The sequence below is a fragment of the Gambusia affinis genome, linkage group LG05 (assembly GCF_019740435.1).
Source record: "Gambusia affinis linkage group LG05, SWU_Gaff_1.0, whole genome shotgun sequence".
Taxonomy (NCBI): Eukaryota; Metazoa; Chordata; class Actinopteri; order Cyprinodontiformes; family Poeciliidae; genus Gambusia; species Gambusia affinis.
In genome coordinates, this window is record NC_057872.1 from 8385095 (window position 1) to 8391094 (window position 6000).

The window sequence follows — 6000 nt, forward strand, 5'->3', positions numbered from 1 at the left end:
GTTTTATATTTTATCCTGAACAAAATCGCCAGCAGAGCTTTCTTCAGCAAATGCATTTTTCTCATCCCAACCAAATAATGGAGCCATAACTCAAGATTTTCCCTCTGCAGACAAAGCTTACTGATCTGTGACGTTCCCAGAGGTTGTTCCCCTTTTATCAGTACTAAAGAAGGTTTTCTCTGTTTTATGTTTTTTTCGTCTTTTATTCTTATGGCACAAAATCTTTCAACAGTGCATAACCTGATGTACTTAGCTATGACCTCTGACCTATCTGTAATATATGACACAGTCGTATATCATATTCCAAAATATATGACTGTTAGTGTACAGCACCACTGCTGTACAAAAATAAATATAGAGCTTTTTTCATGATGCAGCATCTGAAAAAATTACACACATCTAACAAACAGTGTAGTACCTTGCAGATGCATTCAAACCAGTTAAGTATTTATCTTAACAGTTTGATGATAGTTCTTCTGAATGGAGTGTATTGTACAGAGATTTTAAGTGACAGACCAAGACAACGTTTCCACGGAGTCAGCTGCCAGTCTTTTAGGGTTTATCAGCCAGCTTTATACATCTAGAAATGTATTTTTTTTCTCCATTCTTCCTTTCAAAATAGGTCATAAAGAGCATTTATAAACTCATCGTGCTCAGCTGGATTTTGGTCTAAGTCTTGTGTTGGATGGAGAATTATGAACTTGTAGCTTTTGTGCTTTGAGAGCTGTGGACTCCTTTAGAAAGTCTGAACTTTGGAAACTTAAGGTACAAGTGGACAAGACATTCTTTGTGTAACGCTGATGAGAAAGTAAAACTTCGCCTTATGCTGGAAGACATAAAGAGTCTGTTTTCTCTGTGTAAGCTCACTCTCAGGTCCAGAGAGTCTTCAAAACGCTGTCTTGGCCTTTTGAATAAAATAATCTGAATTGTTTCAGCTGTCTCTTTCACCAGTTTTCCATTGGCTAACCGGCTCCTTCCTTTCTAGCCAACAACAACAATAAAAACAATCTTCACCTTATGTTCCCACAGAGGTCAAGTGTTAAGGTTGCTGACACATAGAGTTATGTTGATCTTTAATGCTAAAGACATACATCTTATATAAAGATCAATCAGTCGCTCTGCCAATGTGTATACACCCGAACACACCCTTACTCACACGGTGTACGTCATTAGTCTTTCATCTCTGTGGCAGAAAAATGCCCGCTGTCAGTCCGTTTCATTCCTCTGGGTCGTATCACTTCCATTGGCCAGCGGCCAGCCCGCCCTCCCTCTGATGGCCTATCAGTATCTGCACACCGCCGTTCAGGCAGCCAATCAAAGTTTGGCGAGTCCAAAGAGGCCACCTATCATGGTGTTATCAGGAAGTGTTATTATGGCTCATTAGATTGGAGTGTGCTCATAATGAGGACGATTAACGAGGGTGGGCACACTCTGACAGAAGCTCTGGATCATATTCGTAGGATTTCCTTTTCCAATTGGATCAGAAGCCCTACAAAGAGTACACACACACACACACACACACACACGCACACACACACACACACACACACACACGCACACAGTGTCTGGAAAAATGATTCACATTCCTTGGTTTTTATTTTTTCAAATTTATCACAATGCATCCAGTAATTTCAATTTATTTAATTGGGATTTAATGTGACAGACCAATGTGTGACTGTGAAGTGATGATTCGAAAGATTTTTCAAGCTGCGTAAAAATTATATTGTTTTGTTGGCTTTGGCGAGTATGATAAGTTTGCTACTCGGCTACCTAAACACGTTCAAAAACTCAAGATTTTGATAACTTTTAATCCCTCATCCCTTACCTACATGCTGACTGAAGATGAAGCCAATAGTTCAAAATCCATAGAAGGAGTCTGTTAAGGTTCAAGGTGTGTAAACAGCAAAAATGGTAAAAATTTGCCCTTTGACCCAAAGTTGCAGCGTCCCTGTACATTTCAGAACACACCTCCTGATTTGAGGAGGGGGTGTGTCTACATAGTAAGTTTCAAATCTCTACAGTGTGCAGTTTGTCCTGTCTGTCATTAGGGGGTGCTGTAGAGCAGCTTGGCGCCTCCCATTTTTGATTCCACGTTTAATTTCACACAGGGGATAATTTTGGATGAAGTTTTTGAACATGTTTAGACCCCCAAATTTGTGTTTTAAGGCAGAAAAGAATAACAAGAAATCCTATAGATACCACTGGACTTCGCAGCGTTTTTGTTCTTTGTGCCTAAATATGCAGAGTTCAAGAAAAGAAAAGTCAATATTTAGAGGTCCCAAGTTATGTAAAAAAAAAAAAAAAAAGGGGCTTATCTCAACCTCTTTGGTTCAATGCGTCTTCTCACATTGATTTTATCTATCAAAACTGATTTAACTATTACATAACTCATAAAATGAATTACACATTCCCTTCCTGTAAGGAAGCATAGTTTAGAAGACTTGCTGCTATTTAGGGACGTACAGATAAAATGAACAGAAACATTTGTTCAAGCAACAATGACAGGCAGAGAGTATAGAATATAAGCACAAAATACACATTCTTCATATACTTTGTGTATGAGAACATACTATACACACAGATTGACAGAAACAATGATGCGTCAGCTGAAGACATGAGGACGAGACAGACAGGAAGGAGTGAGAGACAGAGAGACTCTGGTGACTGGATGAGACACACCCTCAATCTCTATGCAGAGTGACCAAAGCAGTCCTGTGTGTGTGTGTGTGTGTGTGTGTGTGTGTGTTTTTCCACAAGTGTCTCACCACACTGATAAGTGCAGCTTGAGGGTAATTTAGCTGAAACAAATCTGAAGAGTCATTGAACAACATTTTTGTGAGATGTGTTGAAACGAAAAAGCAAAATCTAAAATGCCTGTATGGTCTTTTTTCCTGTTTTATGTTCAGAGCGCTTTACGCTGGGTTCCTGGGAGTCAGGGGGAAAAGCTCAAGGGTTGTCTTGACTGCATAGGTGAAAATATTGTAAATTATGTTGAAGCTGGGCTTTATGAAGATCACCTGACTGCAGGGCCTAACTGTGAGATGTTTTGTCGCTGAATCAGTCATAGATACTGTTCTTCAAGATTCAATGCATCTTTTGGAACTAATAAAATTTGTATTCTGAGGTTTCACAGTATTAAAAGACAAAAAAATCATGCATTTCATCCTAAATGTCGTATTAATTGCTTAGCATTCCAGGTTATGTTAGATTATTGGCTCATTTTAAATTTTCCAATTCTAAGTAACATTCTTGTTACAGCTGAGCGTTGTGAGGTGGCTCAGATGGAAACATGGCAATTTTTCTTCTCACTTCTATCAGGTAATGTATGACATATTTCCCACCACACACCAAAGTTGAGTTACTCTACACTCTACATCCAGCATTACTGTTCATTGAGGGTCGTATCTATTCGAATGACCCAGCAACACAGGAGCAATCTGTACTCGTATGGTACGATTAGCTGTTTGTCACAGGTAGTTGTGTGTTTTGAGCCGTCAGTCTGTATAATCACCGTTACAAAAATAACAACTGTCCAGCTCTCAACAAAAGGGACACTTCCTGTCCCGTCTATCCTGTAAATGCGATAGCATATGGCTGCTTGCGCTATATTTATCCTGCCGATATTTACTCACAGACAAGACGTTGTAAGAGTGATGGCCCAAGGTCGTCAAGACCTGTTTACACCAACCATTGTTGTCACATAAATAACCAATAAACAGACTCTGCAGATTGTTCGCCCTCTGCGCATCATGTCATAGTGGTTGCGTGTGGCCATTGTGGTCAGCATTTTGCCTGACCCCTCGAAGGCCACACATCTTCAGTAAATATCACCTGGGGGAGTTTCCTTTCTGCTGCTCCTCTCTTCCTGTGTGAAAGCACACGTTCCTCTGCTTTCCAAAAGCTTTAAATCCTTTTTGATATGGTGGACTCAAAATATGCAGTGAAAACATGCAGAATAAAGAAAACAGCATGAAGAAAACACACTTACTCTTATATTATGAGTACTAGCACCAAACCATACATATAAAATAAAACATATATAATCAAATTCAAGTAATAATCCACAATAGAAATGTGGCAAACCTAAATATCCTCCCAAAAAATGCCTTATTTGGTGCTGCATGTGTGGAGCAAAGTGCAGATCTGAGTCAGAAAGGTGAAATAACACAAGTCCAAAAACTCTGCAGAAGACTCAAAGAGATCATTTCAGAAACCAGAATAACAAAAGAGCAGATGAAGGCTTCAAATAAGCTTATAATGGCTAGAGAGGTGATTAGTGGCATACAAACCACGTGAGTTAATCAACTGGATGCAGTGAAGCTGAGTGTGAAAGTGAAGGAAAGACAGTAATGAATACAATAAAACCCAGAGATCTACACAGGATATAAAACAATCTAACACTTAAAAAAGAATTTAAACCAGCATGCTGTTAAATAAATAAACATTTGCACAACAAGAAATAACGAGAAAATCATGAATGTAATATGACAGAAGATGAAATAAGAAGTGAAAGGGGTTAGAAAATGACTTTTCTTTCTGGGACTCATTTCCCAACAGTGTCATCAGAAAAGCACTGTTATTCATAAACTCTTTGTGGTTATGATATTTTACTCATGTGCTCTTAGTGTTTCCAAAACCCACAGACACTTTTCAAACTCATGCGATCTTATATTTATACACCAATATCATTTTTCTCATTTTACTCACGGCCACACCAGGTGGAAATGCCCCGTTAAAGAAGTGGGGAAGCGCAAACAAAGAGCTGCGAGATGATGAGAGAGGGTTTCAGAGCCACGTCCCTCTTCAAACGGCTGCACAGTCTAAACAATCCTGATGTCGCCACCAAGTCTCTCACCAGATCTTTCATCTGAGAATCCAAACCCAATCTGGAAGATTCAGCTGCCGATGGGAACAAAGGACAGCAGAACATTCTGAAAGAGCGACATAACTTGACAGCAATGTGGGAACAAGCTGGCCCCGCTCATGCCAACGGATCTTGGTGATTTGTGAAAATGTGAACAGTTTTTTTTTTTAAAAGAGCTATTTTGCAACCAAATGTCATGCATGGAGTCTAAAAATGTAATCCATTTAATATGCTGTTCAGACAATCTCAAGATTCAAATAGAAAATAGAACAATAGGAATGACAGAGGCTAAATGTTTTCCACCAGCTCAGAGAGAACCTCCTACCTGTATCGATCAGACTTTCCCAACAAGCTGGTGTTTGATGTAACTGGACTGGTATAACTGGACCTGAATTGTCTAATAAGATGTTTGACAGCCAATTGTATTATACACTGTGTAAAATATTATCTATTTTATATTTTTTAGACTTCATGACTAATTCTTTGGTCAAAGTGTGAAACAGCTAACACCACTTAGAAAGTGAAAGGTCAACGTAAACAAACACATTTTAAGTGTTGATGTGTTAACGTAGATTAAAACTTTAATCTGAACTAACGGCATTAACACACTTACACACAAATCATGTTACAATATTAGGAATTGTTATTTTATCCTGTGGAAGAGGTTCTGTGAAATCTGGTTCAAGATGGCCTCTGACCAGTGCTAACTAGTAGTCGCCATGCCAGTTAGCGCACTAGTTACATACTCCATGCAAGTATGTTGTAGCATACTAGTTAGAGAATGCAAGCTTTGTTAACCCAACAAACCAAGTCTAAATCTTTGACCAAATGTTTAGCTAAAACTGGTCAACCTCTGTCCCAACTACAGGACAAACATTTCGGTTAGATCAGTGGTTCCCAAAGTGTGTGACGCGCCCCCTAGGGGGTGCGCAGTGCCATTGCAGTTTGTTTTCCATCCATATGGCTTCCAGCGGTATGGATGGGAAAAAAACAACAACAAAAAAAAACAGTTACACAAAAGTCTTTCAATGTAAAGACGGTTTGTAGTGTGTATTGTTGCAACCTGAAGCGTGAAATAAACTTCAGTGGAGTTTAAAACAAAATATGTGTATAGGTTTATGTCTGGTTGAACGATG